General features: G+C 36.6%; 1 protein-coding gene across 3 annotated transcripts in view; it reads right to left on the reverse strand.

The window, feature by feature from the left end:
* The window catches only part of RFX3 (regulatory factor X3), a 272,176-nt gene extending 250,751 nt beyond the window's left edge, over window positions 1–21,425 (reverse strand). For 2 of the 3 annotated variants that reach the window (XM_004440659.3, XM_087444541.1), the window contains exon 1: window positions 20,788–21,424. The gene's annotated coding sequence lies outside the window, so the exon portion shown is untranslated. Of the gene's footprint in view, window positions 1–20,787 lie in introns of all 3 variants that reach the window. The other variant, XM_087444544.1, reaches the window with a different exon arrangement.
* Between the last annotated feature and the right edge of the window lie 1,067 nt (window positions 21,426–22,492).

A 22,492-nucleotide genomic window follows, 5' to 3' on the forward strand; every position in this document is an offset into this window, starting at 1 on the left:
AAATCATTACAAGAACCATAACATTATTTCTCCTTCCTTCTGACAGAATATTTCCCAAGATATGTTTTGTCAAATTATTTTTATAATTTGTTTAGCCAAGGTCAAAAGGATATTGATTTACAAAGGAATAGTTTTTTTAATATTAAAATTTATAAAAGGAATGTGATACAAACACCTGATTAGAAGAGTGATATCAGTTAAAAACATTTTAAAACTTCTTAAACCACTTTCATTTTTTAACTACTACTCACTTTTAAACATTTGAAAACTTGAAAAAAGCTATTGAGTCAGTTGAAAAAAAGGTACTGGATCAATTGATTTTTAAAATGCGTAACTGAAGATACTGAAAAAGGCATCTTAAAATATACTCTATAAATCTGAAGGACAATTTCAGTTGCATCACATTATAAATGCCAAAAAACTCAAAGATATATATTTCATGATTTTTTGTGAAAGCAAATACATAGAAAATCCTTAGAAAACACAAAAGAAACAAACTATCTCAATAAAGAGATGCACATTACTCACAGAGCACTAGCAAATTGTCTGCGGAATCTATACTAAATTTGGAAGATTATATTTAATTCCAACTCAAAATCTTAGACCAGAAATATGAACGTTCACAATTCAAAATCTTAAATGATACTTGTTTGGAAACTAACCTTTATTCTTTTCATGATTCTTTTTTCATCCATCCCTCCATCCACGGGGGAGATGACACAGCATGGTAAAGCAGAGCAATGAATGGACTGGCCATCTGAAGGCTAAGCCTGACTCAGCTGTGTTGGGTCTCTTTCCACAGGTAAAAAGTGAGGGGAATGATAATGGGGTAGGTGGGGAGTGAAGAAGTATAGCTGAAACAAGATTAACCACAAGTGGTAACTATTAAAGCAGAGTGATGGATACATGGGAATTCATTTCATTATTTCATCATACTGTTCTATTTTTGTATATGTTTAAATTTTTCCTTAATAGAAAAGTTGGGGGAAAAAAATAAGAGAGTAGGCTTACTCTACAAAGTCTTTTATAGCTCAAAAATTTTTTCATAAACGTGTTGGTGGTACAAACAAATGGTGATACTGAATTTGGCTTCTCTAATTTTTTATTTATTTATATTTTTAATGGCAGAAATACCAGGTACTCAAGTTCAGTAAACTCTGGCGTACAGGTTGCTAAAATGCGGGCTCATGTGACTCACTTCAGGCACAAATGCCTGGGCATATCTGCAAGTATAATCATTTAGTGAGCCTTTAAGGATGGAAACCAGGATTAAAAATAAATATTATATATATAATTATATAAGTTCAAACAGAGAAAGGCAGTTTCTGTTTAAAGTCCCATAGCAATTTCTACTTCCTTAACTTAAATATGTTAAAAACATACACACATATTATACTATATTACATTATATTATATATTTTGTATCATTTTGGAAGTATTCCAGTATAGTACAATAGCCTCAAATACTGTCAAACTGTACATTTCATAATGGATGACAGGCACATAATGCTGAATATGTGACACTGAACTGAAAAGGAAAATATGATTTTCACATTAGTACACTGAAAATCGCATTCTAAAAATATCAGCATGACAATCTATTTGTCAAAATAACAGAATTCAAGACAATTTGCCTCCATTAGTAACTTTTATCTATATAACTTCTCATTTATGTCTTTTTGCATAAATAAAATTTTACAAATAAATTCAATTCATAAATCTCTGATTAAAGATGACTAGATAATGATAGATAGCTATGTTATATAAACAATGCCATTCTAGTTGCACATCTTCCAAGACACTTAAGGGCATTTTGATCACAGAAGCCATCATATGCAAAGATTCTTTCTCCAGTTGAAATTAGCCATATAAGCAAACCTAGGGTATAAACAACCAAACTAGCAGTCCAGCCAATTCTATTTTCCTATTAATTGGGATTTTTACTTTTAATATTTCATGTATCAATTCTTGCCAATTGTTTAGGATATATTTTAGTGATAGTTACAGGTAGAATCTCCAACTTGGAAGCAGGTAGGGTGAACTTGGAGAATTTAACATCCTCTCCCCCCGCAAAAAAATAAATAAATAAAAATAACTAAATGTAGTTTTTGAAAGAGTCTCTTAATCTGCTTATTTCCCTATAGAAAACCATAGTTTTAGTCAATACACCTCAAAAGACTAGACAAATGAAAAGGCTGAATATTCAGGAAAAGACATATAAAAATGATAAAAGAGCAAAGAGAAGGCAGAAAGAAAAGTACCATCTAAGGACAGATGTCAATAATTAGGACTCTTCAGTAAAGAAGGTAGACTAGCATCAATCAAGGTACCAATATCGTAAATATATAAAGCCACATTTGAAAAAATATACAAAATTTACCTATCAGACTTAGTTCAAACGTCACCTTCTCTGTTAAGTTCTTCCTAATCATGCCATTTAAAACTACAACCTCCATCCTCATCACCAACCCTCTCTATTCTCCCTCTTTCTTTCTTTCTTTTTCTCCAAAGCATTTATAACCATCTATCATAACACTCGTTTATTTTCTCTCTCCCTCATCCCCAATTGTTTGAATGTAAGCTCCTCAAGGGTAGAGACCTGATCAGTCTTGTTCACTGTTGTATCCTCCATAGCAGTTCACTGCTCTGCCCACGTTGTATGTGCCAATACTTGCTCAATAAATACATGGATGCATATAAAAAGTGAAAACGAGCTTGCACACCTAAACTGATTCTAGAAATTGAAGGGAACCCCTTGAGCCTGGAGAGAGGTTAAGACGACTTCACAACTAGTAGTAAATTCACCGAACTCATCACCTCAAGAGATGGTACAAAATGAAAATACACTGATTAAAAAGACAGCTGGATGGATTTACGAATGACAGCACCATATAAAAAAACAAAGGTTTTCCAACGGAAAGTCTCTGTAGTAGACATCCAAACAGATAACCCTACCTTTCCACTGAGCAATCCTTAGTGGAATATCACAAACGCAACCACAGATCTGACTACTGTAATAAGTCCATTCTGATACCACCAGTTGCCTTGGTGTAAGCCTGGAACTCATGTACTGATTCTACACTTTTGACATCCCAACAGGAACAGTGAAGTTAGGTAGCAGGTGAAACTCAAGAGGTTTGGGGTATTCAAAGTAGCCCCCCAAAAAGCAAAGTTCTCATAATGCCCCCCATGTCTCTTTTATTTTAAGCAGCATTAGGAATTCCTATACCCTGCCACACCAGAAGATAGGAAGAAGGTACTGAATTCTAAAAGGCACTCTCCAACTTCTGAAACTAAGAAATTAGTCTTGACAGACACTAAGGAAATCCCAGGCAAGTCTAGAATTCCATACACATATATACATACATACACAAATGTGTGTGTGTATATATATATATATATGTGAAATTCACATATACATATAGAGTTACGTAACAAAATGTCATTTGAAAAGGTAAGAGGAGAAGAGACTTTGATTAAGGTCAGCCCAAATCTACTGTCTGCTAGATGATACTATATTTGAAGAAATATCAAAAATTCATGAATTCATGCCATTAAATCCATTTTAAAAAACTGGAAGTAAATAGATGCATTTGGAACAACAGAACTGCACTACTCTAATGGTCATTATAAAATCAGGACTAGACAAAATTATAAAGTGGTTAAATGTGTTTTCTATAACTTGATTACGAGACCAAGATAAACAATGTGAGGCTTAATAATAATTATTCATTGATTCCTCCTACTAGGAAAGGACACTGGATTTTGTGCCAAGTTCAAAACCTATTGTGTTCTAGTCTTCTGACCTCAGGAAGCTTACAAACAATTTGGAAAGATCAAACATTTACAAACATAAATCTAAATCACAATTCCCAAGCAGTAGCAGGGATAATAAGAAATTCATTAGAAGTGAACCCATTAAGTTAGGGACTACTCTAACTTCAGGAGAGATAAATTTAAGGAAGGTGGGAAACACATGCTAAGTAGAATAAAGGATGAGAACAAAGTTATAGAGAAAAGAAATGACAAGGGAGAATTCAGGTGACCATAGGGTAGTAATAGCAATTGCCATTTACTAAGCACTTACGTGTCAGACACAGCGCTGTTTGTCTATGTCATCTAATGTAATCTTAGAAAAAAATCACTTAAGGTAGATTTTATTAACCCTATTTCACAGAGTTTAAGTAATCTGCCTAAGGTTAAACTACTAATCAGTAGCAGAGCTGGAATTCAAACCCAGGGCTGTTCATTCTGAAATTCACCCTCTTTCTTAACCAATTACACAACATTACAAGCCAGGCTAGCCAGAAAAGAGAAGCTACAAAGCAGAGTGGTGAAATATAAGTTTGAAAGTGTATACTAGACTGTAGACTTCCTAACAGCACTACAGTAGTTTTGCAGCACTCAATAAATATTTCTTAAATGATACTAATGAATAGGCAATGAGGAATCCTAAAAGATTCTGACCCAGAAACATAAAATCCGGGCTATTTGAAAACATCCAAAGTATCTTCTTTTCAGAGGATTCTATGAATCCATATTTAGAAACAGTTTAAGTAAAAATTTATCCAGATTATAAATTCAGAAGATATTAAGAACACATTCCGTGTTTCAGATTCTTCCTCTTTATATCCAACAAATATAGCAGTCTAGTATTCAGTTACTCTGGTAACTGAATATCTACATTCAAATCTCAGTTTAAGACTTCAAGTATTCAGCACTCTCTTTTCACCTGAATTACATATATTCTTACTATTAATATTTTCTGTTCCGTTTTATAGGCCAGTAGGTATGTTGGCAGATCATGAATATAGTTAAGTCTAAAAGTAAATGATTTAGATCCCCTCACACCCCCCCAAAAAAACCCTTTTTTTCAATTAACAGAAAGCAAAATCAGTTCAATGCATTGTATTTCAAGTCTCTCAATTCAGATGAAACAGCAGCATTAAATTAAAAAATTAAAATCGTAAAGACTAAGAATGAGGAACTTCTAGGCAAAAATGCAAGAGCTAACTAATATTTCATCATACCTTTGTTTATCATATCTCCTTTTTCATTGAAGGTGAAGACAAATCCAAAGGGAGCAGTTTTACAAGAAAGGTTTGTCCATGGGGATTTACCTTGTTAAGAGCAAATGACAAACGGTTTTCCCCTTTGGAAACCTACTCCTGTTTTATATAAATGTATCCTTTCAGATTTGGTGCCACAAGTGAGGCTGGTAGGAGCATCAGGTTACTGCTAGAAAGTTCAGTTATTTGTCATTTTCTTGTTCTCTCTTAGATGGATTGTTTCAATAATCAGCAGGGTTAGTGCTCAAACTGTGCATCTTTATCACAAAACAGGATACCAAAACTAAGTTCAAGCCTGACTTCATCAATTTACTTCCATTTCTACAACACACACAGACACACAGAGGAAAAGAATAAGACAAAAATCTTGGTAGTTACTTATTCCTGCCACGGTCTCACAGTATTAACCAGTATTAAACAACACATCCTTCCAAAAATTCAGATTAAGAAAATAAGAAGTCACATAACAGCATGACTGCTGGTATTGCTTCTGGTTGCTGTGTCATAAAGGGCAGCCCCTTCACATCCTCATTCTGTTGGTTCTCTCTTACTTAAGAGTGCTGCAACACCTTTAAAGCCCAGATGGGCAAGCCTCAGCTTGTACCACCTATATCAGCTGCCAGTATTGTACTTTTGTTCCACAAGAGAGTGACCTACAGGAACAAATGTTTCAATTTTTAAAATTAATAATTCAACGGATTTTTACAACAATCTTTAGAATGACTAGAATCACCCTACCCTCATCAAAAAAGTAAAGAGGCACATGCCAGGTCTGAGAAACATTTATACTAACACATGGATTGTGACATACATCACTAACACCCAGCAAGGGGAAATACAAATGATAGGAATAAAAATATCATATTTTTCTTTTTTTAAAAATCTAGCAAGTATGGTATTTCCCTTTAATATACAGCCTATTCATGATTTGGGAAAATATTTTAAAATTTTATTTCTATGTCATTCTAAAATAAAGCAGTTAAATAATGATCTATATACCAAAAATTGTAGTTGGAGGTAAAAAATTAAGATATTTATTCAAACTTGAATGCAGAATTATAAAAGTTTAATTTGCTTTTTCTAGAAAAAATAGTTCAAACTTATAGATAAAATACATAAGTATTCTGAATACTAAAGGCAGCACATTTGGGTTGTTTGCCTTTAAGAAAGGCTTTGCGCTAGCTATGATACAACATGAGAACACTGGTCGAGGAGTGAGGAGCCTAGGATTCAACAGCCCCAGCTCTGAAAAATGTTATACGTCATTGCGCAAGTCTCTTAACCTCCGTTTTCTTATCTTTAAAATAAGCAGAAGGCCATGAGGGGGGCTGAACTAGATAACCTCCAAAGTCTGTTTCAACTTAAAAATTCTGATTCTAAAATAAAACATCCTAATTATGTCTCTAGTGGAATCCTATGTATTTGTGCCATTTGGAAGCCTATGTAACTCTAGTGATAGACTTTTTCACCTCTTTAATCTCTACTCTAGCACCCTGGCTGTCCCTTTTGGTTGGCTGTGGAGAGCCAGACATAGCAAAGTGGCAGAAGAATATGGCAGTAGAAGAGTTAAGTAGAAACAGGGAGAAAGGCTGAAGCTGAGCCCCTGAGGAAGGAAGCACACTCATCATAGGGGGTTTGAGGTTCCAGCTCCAGACCCAAAAGCTTAGCTGCTAAGCAAACAGGGTCAGGTTCTAAATACAAGTCAATTCTTGGATAAAGCTTCTCTTTACATGGTGTTCTTCCAAATTAGAACATTAAGTTGTTTGCTATTGGGGAGTTACTACAATACAGAATAAGTAGACCATTATTATTATTCTTACACTGGAAATGGTTTGTTTTTAAAGTATATCTTATGACATAAATGCAGTGGTAGTCAAATTTTAAAAAAACTTTTTTTTTTTTAATTTATTTATTTATGTTCCCCCTAAAGCCCCAGTAGATAGCTGTATGTCACAGCTGCACATTCTTCCAGTTGCTGTATGTGGGACACGGCCTCAGCATGGCCAGAGAAGCGGTGCGTCAGTGCGCGCCTGGGATCCGAACCCGGGCCGCCAGCAGCGGAGCGCACACACTTAACCACTAAGCCACGGGGCCGGCCCTAAAAAAACTTTTAAACACTAGAATAAAATTACCAGTGCTTTTATTGATGCTATATTGAATGCAAAATAATAAAAAGCCAAATAAAATTATACTTTGATTCTAAGGTATCTAAAAGCAGAGCAAAAGTTATTACAAATGTTTACATTAATATTGCACTAAATTCATAATAAAGATCTTCTATAAATATTACTGAAATTAACGTATATATTCCATGATCTTTTGTTTTTCAGGGTCACACTTACGTTTTGTTCAAACACCGTTTGGCTGATTAAACTTTATACTGGTATTCTCTTGTGTACATTCCTTTTGCAAAGTTTAAATAAATGAGAATCAAATATACAGCATCACTTAACTTAGATGTTTCCTAAAGACAGAAAGAATTAAATATAACCCTTTGAGAAAAGAAATGGTAGCTTAGTTATGGGATAAGATCATTTAGTGTATAACTCTGGTTACTTTGTATCACTTTACTATTCTGTCTGGATAGTTACCCTGTAGTAGAAATATTTTAAAAGACTGCCAAAATATTTTCAGTTATATACATTTCCATGGAACCTTTTGGATCAGAGAGAAGTAAGTTTAGCAAAGTTATATAACCAAAAATGCAGGCCTATTTAATGTAACACATTTATTTCTTCATGCCTTAATCATTTAATTAGATTCAAACAACAAGGAAACATCAGCTTTTAAATAAAGAGATTTAGGTCTACATTTTGTGCTGTTTATTAAAATGCCATTAATCATTTGTTATACATATTAGTCTGCTCATTACACAATAATTTCCAACATGAATAACGGATTTTTTTTTTTTTTGCTATAAACTCTGGCATTGGAAAATAAGCTTCTTTCATACCTACATGACTACAGTCAAATAAAAAAGCTAACGGACCCTCCTCATTCCCTGAAGATACGAATGAGAAAATATTAAACTGCTTTGAATGATGTCATAAGTTATCTGTATGTTAGCTGTTACCAATGGATGTCTCTTCCTTTATATTCTATTATGTCCCAGTGACTGAGTAGCAAAATTTGAAGAGAATATTCCAGAAGATAGTTGGTTCTCTTCCCTTATCAACTTACAAAATGGCTCATAACTGTTCACCCAAATCTACCCACAAGCAAGTTAAAAGAATGATGTACAAAACATGAACACCTTGTCACCTCCAAGAGGTATATCTCTAACAGTTGTTTCCCCGTGTCCTGCAGACATGGGCTTCTGTCCCTGTGCTTGCTCTCTTTTTTAATGATAGGTCAGATTTCAAGTAGAAGAGCCTAGAATTACTAAAGAAAAGACTTCACCAACAACTGAGAATAAAAGTTAATAAAAAGAGAATAAAGTTCATGCTGTGCTGAGAAGAAACAACATGAAGATCAATCACTTTTAAATATTTTGTCTTAAACATAATATAAGCATTGTTTCAAGTCTACATTGAGTCTGTTCTTAATGTTAGATGTAAGCTTTTTCAGAGCAAAACAGGATAAAGAAGGATTCAAGTTTATTTCAACAAACAAAGATTTCAAATTATATAGCTTTAAGAACAACAGAAGGTACTAATGGTTAAATCTGTGTGATGGGCACATGGGGTTCATTACACTATTCTTTCTACTTCAATGTAAGTTTTTAAAGTTCCAAATTAAGAAAGTTTTAAGAATATATACATTTATGGTACATAGTTTTCCACTATATATTGGCTTCCCAAAGGTAAACTGCTTTAGATATTAGATAATAATCGAATAGCCCAAATGAATATTTTAATTTTGTATATTTTGTATACTAATATTATCTTGTATAACTTTGTAGTAATAATAAAATAATTATAAGAAAACTCTAATGCAATATCTCAATTGAATGCTTTTCGATATACAACATTAATAGTGAAACCCCATACAATAACAGTCAAAGGTCTCAGAGCCTTATTATAAATATTTCCAACAAATGAAAAAACAAAGAGGTTGTCCATAAAAAAACTTAAGTACAATCTGTTCCTCAGCTTGCCCTATTAGTTAAAATTACAGTAAGGCCAAAAAAATGACTATTCATCCAACAATTATTTCACCATTCATACTCTGATTTATCCATCTTACCTTATTTTTACCTTTATTTCAAAATTCTCCACTAATTTCATCTAACTGCATTTTCAATATCTCCTCCTATCCTTTTTTTTTTATCTTTAGTGATTCCCAATTATTATCTATGTCATTTCTGTATTCTGTAGCCTTCTAGAATTTGAAACCTTAAAAAATATGTCCACATAGGTGGGAATATGTAACTTTGTATCTAATACCTCATGTCTCTCTTTTCTTTCAAATCTTAAAACCCAAGAGAAATTGGAGTCATTTCAGGATTCCTAAATTAATCAAAATAGTATTGGAACTAAATACACATTGATATAAATCCTTTAATTCCTAATTCAAAAGTAAAGTTAAAGGACAACAACGTAAAACTACAAGCTTAAAAACTAGTATACCCAATTATCTCTTAGGCCTCTGCTAGAATGTTTTTGAATCAAATATTAGAAATAATGTTGGGCCGGCCCCGTGGCTTAGTGGTTAAGTGTGCACGCTCCGCACTTACTCTAGTTCACACTCTAGTTTTTCCAATTATATAATCCTGCCCCAATTTACCCTCATTCTCACCCCATTCCTTCAGATTAAGGAGTTGTTCTGGTCAGGGGGTGTCATCTATTGGCATTCTTTTTAAGGCCTGTAAATCAAAAGGTAAACTGGAACCCCAAAGCTCACGTATGATGCATCACACAAGACTGTGCTGTAGGATTTGGGAAATTCCAGACAGTAATGTAAATTAACAAAAACACAATATAATAAAGAGGCTTATATTATCCAAGAAAGAAGCTTTTACTTCAAAGTTTATCAAGGCAGCAGGACTGGAGATGAGTGAAGTATGAGGATCACTACAATGACCTCTTTTCACAAATTACTCTGATCTACATCTCCAGTCCATAGTCATTTGCATTAATTTCTATCAACACCAATAAATGCTCAAGCAAGTTTAACCCAATCAAAACATTAAAATACATCACCTTCTAATTTCAAAAATAAAATCCTACATCACTTCCAAGCCATACGGTTCCCAAACGTTTGCTGAAACATAAATCCACATCTATTACACAGCTCTACTCATTCAACATTATTTAAAAGGTTTTAAATTTCAAAACTCAGCAGACTTCTAAAAATAAAGGAACAGATCAAATGTTGATCCAGTAGCATAATATCTTAATCTACCAAAATTGGAACAAATTAAAACTTTTGTCTTTGACTATAATTTAATTCAACTTCAGCATTCGTGGCTTTTTAACTAAAGGTAGCCTCTAAAAACCACCACATAATCTGAGGCACTATTAAAAATTCTTCCCAAAATCACACAAAGGTCATTCAAAGAACTCAGTCAAACATTTCCCCAAATTTTCTTTGCCTCAAGAAAATAGCAGTGGAGTGGTTCCTAATATAAGATATGTATAATGCAAAAACCAGTGAGCAAAAATGGCATTGATAGTTTTCAAGCACCAAGCAAAATGTAGATAAAAATGACTTTCTCAAGGTCTACAAACACACACATATACACAAAACACAATATCTAAGCTCAATTCAATTTTTCTTAAGTCCATCCTAAAAATATAAAGTGATGTTTAAACAAAATGTTTAAAAATGTCCTTTAGAAGCATGCAATAGGATCATGTTGTAAAACAAAATCTAACTATCTGATGTCTGTATTAATTTTTCATGTTGGGTTTTCATCGTGGCACATCAAAATACACATTGTACATTTAAAATGGTAAAGGCGATTTTCAGATCACTAATATAGTATCTTTTCATGCATTTTTTATTAATGACCCTTATGCTGACAATTCACTAAAACTCATCTCCACAATTGTCATCAGATATTATCAGATGCCAGTCATTTAAAGCCTGATGTGACAGATTATACTCTTTGGTTCTTTAAAATGTCAGCCTAAATAGGAGCAGGGGAAAAACCTAAGTTCTATTGCAAAAAATATACCCACAAAACAATCTACCCAAAGCAAAATGTGGAGAGGTGGATTTAAGGCATCATTTCCATTATCTGGCACAGGAACTAGATTTTCTCACTTACTACTTCTTTCTTTCATTTGTACCTTTCTAAAGCTGTGCATGACTAAATCACAATAGAGGCTCCTTAGAAAGATATTACTGCACATTCACTAATGTACTAAGGGACAGACATATACAGATACAGTCAGTCTTGAGGAGAAAAAGAACCACTGACAAATAAAAGTAACAGGATGCCTGTCCTCACAAAGTATATGTACTCTGCACAATACTACAGCAGAAAAGGAATGAGATCTGGAAGAAACACTGGATCACCTGAGTCAGTTCTGTCTCCCCCGCTCCCCATGTGGCCAATCCGCACCTCAACCCCTACCCCCGCCAAAACTTCACAGTCCAGGAAAACAAACTGGGTAGAGTATGCAATGCACTGGTATTTAACAATGGAAACAGGACGTGATTTCTAAATGTATCTGCTTCTTTCCGCCTCTCTCCAGCAAACTCCCTCACCTCCCCACAACTAAAGCATGGAAGAAACTTAAGTGACAAGCAAAGAGTTTCTAAAATGGTTTTGCACATTAAGATAAACTATGCTAATTGAGACTGAAGAGGGCCAGATACATTTATAAGGATGATAGTCATTATATTGAAATGTATGAATGCTATCAAGTATTTCAATCTGAAGGTAGTTCAGACACCTGGATATGTTTATATTAATCAATAAAAAATCATTCAAAAAATTTTAAAAGCAACAATTACAATCTATTAATCTTTCATACACTCCCTATTAGATTGCTAAAAGAGGGGAGATACAGATTATAAGACTTATCTACAACTGATACCAAAATGCTTTCTTTCATAGTCTGCAATGCTCTAAAAGCTTGATAAGTCTACTTGCCAAATTAACATAAAGTAAAATTTTATGGAAATGCGCACTTCTTGACGAAAAGACACAATAATATTTCTACCAAACCTGAATAGAAAGAATGCTTATCCAAATATAAACAATATTCAGAAAAAAGAAAAGCAATAGGTATTACCAATAGAAAAATATAAAAACACTAGTGTGGATGATGACAATGCTTCCCAGGGCAGGGCCCCAAAGTAGTCCAAATGCTCTCAGAACTTGCCCAGACTCCTGGACAGGACTTTAGCTCTTTTCAAAACCAGCTGAATGGCATGAAGGAAAGAAAAAGTCGGTGCTTTAATAACTGGGGAAGAAATGTTGAAAAATGAAATAAACAGAAACCTAAATTAATTTTTATTGCTTCTGATGAGAGAGAGCTCGCGTTATTCCTCTCTCTCTCTCTGTCAAATTGCCTATCCACGTAACTTGGGAAATTATGTCCCGCTTTAAATATCTCATTGGTGAGCAACAGGCAGGAGCCCCAACTGTCAGACACTTGTCTGGCACACAGACACAGAGGAGCTGGCCAGGCAGCAGCTCAAGCTGTGAGACTCAGCTCATTCCTATGTGGGTGAGGAAATCAGGGCATTTGGCCACAGCTCCCTACAGGGGCCACTGAAATGGTGGAACCTCCCGAGACTGTGCCATAGGTATGGCCATTACGCTACACCCAGGCTCTGCGTTTCTTCTTTGTTGTTCTTATCAGAAGAAACAATAGGCAAGCAAAATGCTAGCCTTCTAGTCCACTGGAAAAGGAAACACCAATTCCTGGCTCCATGTTATTGGCATGATTCCCTTCGCCCAGTGCCAACCTTGCCATGGAATCATAGATGATTAGTGCTGGAAAGGGCTTTAGAAATCACAGAGCCCTACTGTTTCACTTTACAGATGGAGAAACTGAGACCCAGAGGGTCTAAGTGACAAACTAAGGTCTTACAGTTAGCGGCAGACTGAGTACCAGAACAGAATCTCTGTTTTTTCCTCTTTACAGAATCTCTGTTGTTTCCTCTTTACCATCCTTTGGCTGGCACTTTTGAAGACCTTTATTTCTCAGCCTAGTCACCCTTTCTCCTTTTTCCTTCCACATCACCTCTATATATCTGTCTCCTCTCACCAACTAATGTACTTTTATTTTCAGGCCAGCTGCCTTAATCTTAGATTTCCTGGGCTCAGCTCCTACTAGCCCTTAACCATTTTTGCCTAAACAGGAAGCACCAGGAACTTCTCATAGCCTTGACCATTCACTGTAAAGCAAAGGCAAACAGTACTGACTGGTTTCTAATAAAAGTAGTGAGAACGAATAATACAGGGGTTAAGAGTCAGCAATGGGCAGGCATATGTGATTGTGCAAACACAATATTTTTGGACTAGACTAGAGATTTAACCTCAAGTGCTTAGCCAGAGGCCAGTACATAGCCAGATCTAGGAAGGGAGACTTCTGGAGCAAAATCATGCTTGGGTTACATCATTAGTGGAACAAGGGTATGTATTTGTTTACGAAGGCAGTCAGATGGATAGAAATTGTAAGAAAATAATAGATGATTGTAAATGGTGATGATATACAACCTTATCATCTAAGTCACATTTCCTAGCCTTTTTCCAAAAGTTCTTTTAGAAATGTGTGTCAAATTCATCGGAGAAAGGAAGCAGAGGAGGTAGCTGAGCTGAAAGTCTGCCTACTTTACATGTTGGGGCTAATTATCTATAAAGATATATAATTAATTAAAAACTTAACAACAGTGGGGAAGAGGGAAGCAGGTATGATGAGGGAAGTAGGCAAAAAGCCTATAGAACATAAAATGCTTCAGCAAAAAAGATGACACACAGTATCAGGTAAATTTGCAATTGTAATATATAAATCGTATTTCCAGTCTGAGAAAGATCGGGGCTATTTAGATCACTCTAAAATAAGAAAAACATTTCATTCTTAGTCAAAATGCTTAGAAAAAAATAGATACATAGCAAATTACTAAATAGCAACTTTAGATATAGCAGCCAACTAAATGTTTCTTTAAACATCTTTAATATCCAAAGAAAGGGAGCCAAAGGTGGCATTTTTCCTCTATAATTTCATATTACATGTTTTACTGCACAACGTTCCAAGGTTACTTTATACTCACGACTGGGGTTGGCAAATTATTCCAAAATTACTTATTGCTACAGGTATACAAGTGATGATGACCTCACACATTTTACTACCATTAGTAAAAGTACAATTCCAAGCAGTGCATTAGAAACTGGAGAATAATTCTTTGATGAACTCATCTTTATACAACTATTTACTATTATATAAAATGACTGTTATTTTATATAAAGTTTATAAATGGGCTCAAAATGTTTTCAAGTGAATTCATGTATAATAGATGTGAAAAAGAAAATATAAACTGGACAATGAAATGGACAATGGGAAGCGTAAGAGTTTATGAAATGTTGCATCATTAGTTCTCGGTCTGAGATCACTGGACCAGGAGAGTTACCCAAACGTAGTAAGAGAAATCCATTATAATAAGGCTGCAGAGTAAAACCAAAATATAACTTTAGGCTAGCATCCTACTAATTCAGTATAATAACAAGATTGGTTATCAAATGGTAATCCAAACCTGTGGTTGATAGCTTCATGTCTTTTATTTTTAAAAGCAGGGAAGAGAGAATAATTATTTAATGACTGTAGATTAGTGGGCAAAGTCCTTCAGAACTTAGGGTCCACTGGGAAGGAGATGGTGAAGAGAACATTATAAGGATTCTCAGATAGCAAAAAGATTAGAATGGGTATCTTCTCAGTATTCCCTAATAATTAGAGCCAACACATAATGAGCTTGTATTCTGTGTCAAATACTGAGCAAAGGACACTAAATGAATTATCTCTTTTAATCTACACACCATCCCATAAGGCAGGTAAGATTGATCCTATTTTTCAGATGAGAAAACTGAGGCTAAGTGAAGCTAAATAACTTGTCCAAGGTCCCACAGCTAATAAGATGATCTGAAATCGGACTCCAAAGCCTGTGTTCTTAACCAATATACTTAGCCCATCAATCTATTTAAAGAACATATACCAATTTGATACCCTAAATATATTTCAATTTTTTAACTGACTCGTTTTCACTAAGTACATCTTGTACTTTGATATGAAATGCAAAATTTCAAATATAGAGGTTGTGAAACAATGTCATATAATACACTTTAAAAATTTTTGTGGCATAACTAAGTATTTAAAAATACTTCTCTTCTCTATTGATGTTTTGGATTCTTTGTGACAGCCAACACATGAAGTACTATGTCCTATAAAGGTACTTTAAAAAGTATCACATCTTGCTGATTATAGTTAAATGTGGAATAATATAGATAAATCCATTAACTGGAGAAAACAGTTTATATGATGTAACTATATCTTTCTAAGGTTACGTGAGGAAGAGACTGACTACCGCTGTTTCAGTATTTGTCTTATAGCGTATATACTGCCAAGAAAGGAAAAAGTCAATGACACAAGAAGAGCCCAAAAGATTGGATCCAACAGTTCTCCTAAAAAACTCTCACTGAACAAATATGCAGGTACAGAACCCAATATATGATCACTTGCAGTTTAGAAGTATACGGCACAGAGTAAGGCAGAGAATCCAAAACTTTTCAGATAATAAAGCCAAATTAAATATTCAAACCAGACTACTTCCAACAGCATGAGGTGGGGGCCGAATTCTCCAGATAATTTTTAATATTATTATTGTTGTTGATTTACTTTGCCTGATAACTATTATTACCATTTATACTTTCGAAGTAGCTTTGCTTTTTAGATTATACTATAAAAGCATATCACTTAATTATGCTATATAAAAACGCTGTAAGAATGTACAATATATTGACATGTGCTGACAACACCAAATTTACAAGTACAAAGCCACACTGCCAAAATAGTATGATTCTCAAGTTAAACTCAATTTTTAAAACAGAGACTGAAATACTTGCATATGAAGATAATCAATGTATATGCCTATAGGACTCATGTTGACATTAAGACTATGTCAAAGATATCAATCTTGATATTGTTTTCTGTTGTACTAATATATACTATATTGGTACAGAGAGAGAGGGGCTTTGATATAAAACAGTCAGTTAAGACAGTATATTAAATTTAAACTCCACAGAAATAAGGCTACTATATGTTTGAATGCATACATAAATAAAATTTTTTCTTTAAATAAAAGTTCTAATCAGTTAACATCCTTAGTGATAATAATCTCATGTTGCAAACAGCACAGCACCCTCTGGTGCATCTTTCCCACAAAAAAAGGATGGAATCAGAGTAAAAACGAACCTTAGAAATCAATAGGTTGATACTCCTTTATTTGCTCCAGTACATATTTTTAAACATTAATGCTCAAAAACAATTTTCATTTAAAAAGAGAACTAAAACTTTATATAGTAACAATTGAAGTAGGTCAGGAAAATGTTTTAGTTTGAAAATATATAAAACAATAAACCAACAAAAACAATACCAGTTTCCAATATTTAACATTCAAATTAACATAATGCTGCCCCAAAAAAGTTCTTTTAAGTATGGGATGGCAAAAGTTAACTTGTCATATTAACCAAATTTCACTTTACTCAAATCTGCCTTGGCTTTTTGCTTCAGATAAATTTGATTAAATTATCAAGTGCTCCTGAGTACTTTTCTGGATTCAAAGGGAATTTATCATTACTTTTAAGAATTCTTAAGGCGTTCTGTGAAAGGATCTGCAACTTATACAGCTTGAAAATAGAATGATATTCAGAAATAAAAGTTATGTTAATTAAATTTACAAACTTTAATTTGAATTGTCCCTAGGAAAATAATTAACTCCAAAAGTATATTTTACTAAGGACAAAAGCAAAGGAAGCCACCTGCTTTAGATAGCCCTTTTGTGAACCACTGGAAGTCCCAACACAATGCACTAGAAATGAAAGTGACACCTGTTTACAGCAGCCATCTGTCCCTAACAAGCCAGATTTAGTCAAATCCACTTAATCTTGGATTTCCAAAATACGGGAACACTATGCACCTGTGAACAGAAGGAATTTAAAATCTGTCTTGTGATGGCCACTGGGAATCTATACCAGAGAGTTGGCAAATGATTCCATTAGAGAAACTAAGTATTTATTTTTAAAGTAACTGGAAGTAGAGGATTTTTAGCCAAATGCTCAGAGTAAAAACAAAACAACAAGAACAAAAAACTAGCAAACTCTCCATAATTTAAAGGTTAACTTCTTTGAAGACTCTTCATTATTTAAAAGTTTACTTCTTCGGTATTCTCATTTCTTATAACATATTCTCACTATAGATACCAAGAACAAAGAAACATTCCTATTAGACTGTTCAGGAAAGTTTTGTTTTGTTTTTTTAACTCTTTCCACACATCTGATATTCACCCTTTTAAACACACAAACACTCAAAATTTGAAAAGCAAAATCATACTCCATCTACCGATTTCTTCAGTTGGAAGTTCAGAGGAAACACACACAACATCAACTTTCTCAAGAATTATGAAACACGTTACTAAAAAGTAACACATGCCATTTAAATAATATATTGAATCTATCTTGATTTATGATTCATTCATTTTTTAATTGCTAATTTTTTAATGGTAAAAAATTTACCACATTAAATTTGTTTAGGATAAAAAAATTTGTTTAGGGTTAAAGTATATTAAACTTATAAACTATAAACCTTTTATTTGAGGACCTCAGTAGAGTACAAGACTATTTGAATACTGGAGAAATAATACATTATTTTTAAAATTAGGCATAACTATCTCATATAATGAAAACATTGTGGAATGATGTATTTTAGGAATGCATTTAGTTTACTATATTACACATGTAAATGTACTAAATAAATATGCCTAAACCATTTAATGCTATTCATAGGCAAAACAATCTAAAAAGATTGAGACAGACAGTATGACATACAACAAATCACAGATATTCAGCTACTCAAAACAAATTACAAGTGACTCCTATTTAATAGTTTTAGTTTTAAAGCGTGGTCACTTTCACAGATTTTCGTTAGTCTGAAAACTGAGGAGACACGAGAACAGCAATATATAATACAGTCCCTCCTAGGAAAAATAACACAGAAAGAATAAACTAACTGCTAAGTATTTATCCTTGTGTTAAATTTTAAAATTTATCATTTGTTAGTATTTCTGGTTATTATTTACTCAATCCATATGAAAAATGTTGACATACTTAAGCCCAAAGCATCTCTAACAGCAACTTTTTTTTTTTTTAAAGATTTTATTTATTCATTTTTTTCCCCCCAAAGCCCCAGTAGATAGTTGTATGTCATAGGTTCACATCCTTCTAGTTAACAGCAACTTTTATACCACATGTGTGCTTTTAAAAATGGATAAGCTGCAGAATTCAATTTAAGTTCTGTTCTCAAATCAACTTGTGAATTAAAATCTAAATTATAGAAAACCTGAGATGGTTGTAATGAGTGAAATGCCTCAGAAAAGTTCTCGGGCACTGCAAATAAAAATATTAAACCATAACATTATAGCATATAATCTACTCCACTGAAAACCTATTATGTAAATGGCATAAGGTCTGAAACTGTCTCAAGACAGCAAAACTCCTATTAACTTCAGAGAGAGTTTTTAGGACCCAGGAGCTTCACCATCCAAAAGTGTTCAGGCATTTGACACTCATCTGAACAGAAAAAAAAAATACAAGTTAGTATTAGAGATCTGCATGGAACCCAGGCTGGGGAGGGGATGAATAAATCTAAAGAAATTTGAGTGCTCTGAGAAAGATTTCTTTCAGAACAAAATATCATCCTCATTTAAAGTAGCAATCACAAGGAAATGAATTGAAAGAGTAAAAGTCTTTTAACCCCCAACTCTTATTTTACAAAATATTAGCCTTAATAGCATTACAATTACCCAACCTGCTCACTGACAATCTCAAGAATAATTAAAACTGTCACATTATTCACAGGCTGCTCTGTCAGGTAAATCAATATATGTTCGCTGTTAGAAAGAAGACTTTAAATAAGTATTTTAAAATGCCAAATTGGAAACTTCAATATGTGCAAATATAAGAGTACATTATATTTGTTTTAGTGCTCATTATCAAAACTCTTTACTGATAATCTATTAATTAAACGTTCAGCTAAAAAATGAACAAATTTACAGGATCTGTAATATTGGGTTACCTCTACCAAGAGCTCTACCACTTGAGGACCGATAAGTATTCAAATCTACAGAGAAAAATAGATTTTTAAAAGACTTAAAAGCTCTCTCCTCAGCAGGTTTAAGCCACTGTTCAAAAAAGTAAAATAAATAAAAATAAATTTAAAAAAGTAAATAAGAAAGAATACGTTAAGTACACACATGCCGAGATCTTAACAACCACAAAGAAAGTGAAATATACACACGTTTCAAGTTGAGAAGCTTCATACATTCTTTATGAACAACTTGACTTCAATTTCAACTCTCAAAGGAAAACGAACAGAGAGGATGAAGAAAAAAGAAAGAAACTCTTTTAAGTACCGTAACTGTCACAAATAACATTGTAAACTGAGTTCTCACAAAGCTTCATTATGTCCTTTCCCTGCTTATCACACACAAAGTCTCATAACCGCAATGAAAATTGTTAACACTCCACTGTTGGGAAGGAGGTTCATCAAAGTGAAATGGAACCTCACTGGTACCCCTCCCACCTCCACATGAAGGATAAAGCACTGTCAATAACTACTAACCCAAGTATCACAGATGCCCTGCATCCGGTTTAAATCACAAGCGCGCGCACAGACACGCACGCACACACACCAAAAAAGAGAGAGAGAAGACAGCGACTTTAAAAAAAAAATCTCTTTGCCAGCGCAGCAAAGAGCCCAGCGAAGAGGCCCCCGGTTTCAATGTGTGTGCAAGGGGTGTGGGGGGAGAAGTAAGGGGGGCAGGGAAGAGTGCTGAATGGATATTAAGACTGTTTGCAGCACAAAGAAAACACAGTTTTAAAAGAAAAAAAAAAAAACCATGCCGCTGATGATGAGCAGCCCATGTAGCACAAGCCAAAGAGGGGCAAAAATGAAGGGGAGAGGCGGTGGGAAAAGTTCACCGTTGCAGGAGGATAAAAATAACAAAACCCTTCACAAGGCCCCACAAGTGAACAACAGCAACAACAACAACAAAACATCACCTCTTGGGTTCCCCCCTGCACACTGTTGTCTATTTCGGTTTTGAAAGAAGCAGGAAACAAGCAGCTTTGGAAAAGAAGAAAATGAAAGAAAGAAAGGGAAAAAACCCTTCTCTCTTCACCTGACCCTTCCTTCTCAGACCAGACCTAGGGGAGAGCTTCACCATCCGCATCGGCAAACTGTGGCTCCCTCTCCCGCTCGTCTCGGAGCCCTCCGAGCTCCCGCTCCATCCCTGCAGCGCGGCCGCCGAGGGCCGGGGCCGGCGGGCGGGCGGCGCGGCGCCCACACCCCCGACCCAGCCGCGGCGCGCACGGTCCATTGTAAACAAGCCCGGGGGACGGAGCCCCTCGGCAGCTGCGCCGCAGCGGCAGCCCCCGGTGTCAGGAGTGAGACCCCCGCACAGCCACACTCGGCTCGCACACACGGACACACACACGCACGGACACACGCATTCACACGCTCCCACACACATGTAGAGACCGAAGAATATTCACCTTGGCTGTGGATTATTGTGGTGTTGTTGGTGGGTGATGGAGATGGTGGTGGTGGGGAGGAGGAGGAGGAAGAGGAGGAGGAGGAGGAGAGGAGTAGTTGTTGTTGATGGGTAACAGTCGCCAGGACTACGGTGACTATGGCGCTTGATTCACAAGGCAACGGTTGCTATAACTCACAAAAGAGAGAGAGAGGGAGAGAGAGAGAGAGAGCGAGAGGCAGAGAGAGACACTCGCACGGGGAGGGGGGAGGGAAGAGGGGAGGAGGCGGGCCCGGCGAGCCGCCGGAAGGGGCGGGCCCAGCGCCGTGACTGACAGCACCCGAACCCGGGCTTGGGGGCGCGAGGCCGGGGTTCCGAGGAAGGGCTCTGAAGAGACGCGCTTAGGTTTGGGAGGGTTGAGGTGACCCGAGAGTCGTCTCGGAGGCACGCTAGTACAAGCGCTGGCCAGGCTGGAGGGCTTGTTCAGGGGCGTGTGCGAAGGATACTTTCTGTGAAACGCGAGCTGCCAGTCCCAGCAGCCAGCTTTGTGCAAAGAAGGCCTAGAGCTGCGAGAGGGTAACTGCTAATCCGGGGGAGGGGTGGCTGAGGACGATTCCAGACACTTTGTAGGGAGACGAGCTGCAGCCAAAGAAGAATCTACTTTGAAAAGCGGCTTCTGCCCCTCCCACCACAGTCTAAAACGTCATTTCCGGGGCGGGGCGGCGGAGGGTCCCGGATGTGCCGCTGCTCTCTCGGTCATTCTGTTTTTTTTCTTTTCTCCTCTTTTTTTTTTTTTTTTTTTTTTCCCCCCCCCCCCTCTTTTCTGAGGCGCTGGAGGTGTTCTCAGTGGCATCCGCCTGCTGGCTTAGAGTATGCCTGGGCACTCCGGGGCGCCTGGACCCGCGCTGGACTGGAGAGTCCGAGCCGCCTTCGCCCTCCGGCTTTCCGCGCTCCAACCCGCTCTCGCCTCCCGAGGCCACGATCTGGAGGAGCGCGGGCGGCGGGGCGTGAGCCGCTGCCTCCGCCGCCATCTTGGAGCCGGCGAGCCCGGGCTGCTGGTGGGCAGCGCGCCGGCCTGCCGCCGTCCCGGGGCGCAGAGGGCAAGGTCGGAGCTCCCGCGGTCTTCATTCCAGAGCGGAGAGGCGCGGGACCCACTCCCCACCCACAGGGCGGGGAGTAAGTGCTAAGAAGAAGCGAGAATTTGCCCTCGCCGGAGGATGAGAAAACACATGGCGGTCCCGTTCCGCGAAAGGCGTTGAGGGTTGGGGTAACTTACACCTGCCGGGGATAGCACCCCGTTAGTTTCTAGTTCCTCGTTATCTTCAGCCCTTCAGTAAAGGGCTCGTCCCTCTTTGAAGTTGACCGAACCGCGATTTGAGCTCAACCCACTATCCTATGACTTGCCCTGCCCTCGGCCGGGTTACTTGACAACCCGCTGTATCTCAGGGTCTTGCTGTTTCTGGCTGTATTGAGATAGACGAATGGCTTCCGTCCGTGATGCACGTTGTTAGCACACAACCCGGTGTGTGCTCGAACACCCGTTGGGATTGCACAGCCTCTAATACCTCACATTTCTAACATACCCGTCCAGTTCTCTGCAGACGAGAGTCCTACAGGCACATGCCCCTGGGCCCTGCCAATACCCCAAACCTCCAACACAGGCAGCTAAGCTGCTTATCCAAGACAATAACGTTAGATGTAGAGCCTTAGGAAGTCAGTTCTCCTCT

Source organism: Ceratotherium simum, chromosome 20 (assembly GCF_057802395.1).
Source record: "Ceratotherium simum simum isolate JZ-2026a chromosome 20, ASM5780239v1, whole genome shotgun sequence".
In the NCBI taxonomy this organism is placed as follows: Eukaryota; Metazoa; Chordata; class Mammalia; order Perissodactyla; family Rhinocerotidae; genus Ceratotherium; species Ceratotherium simum.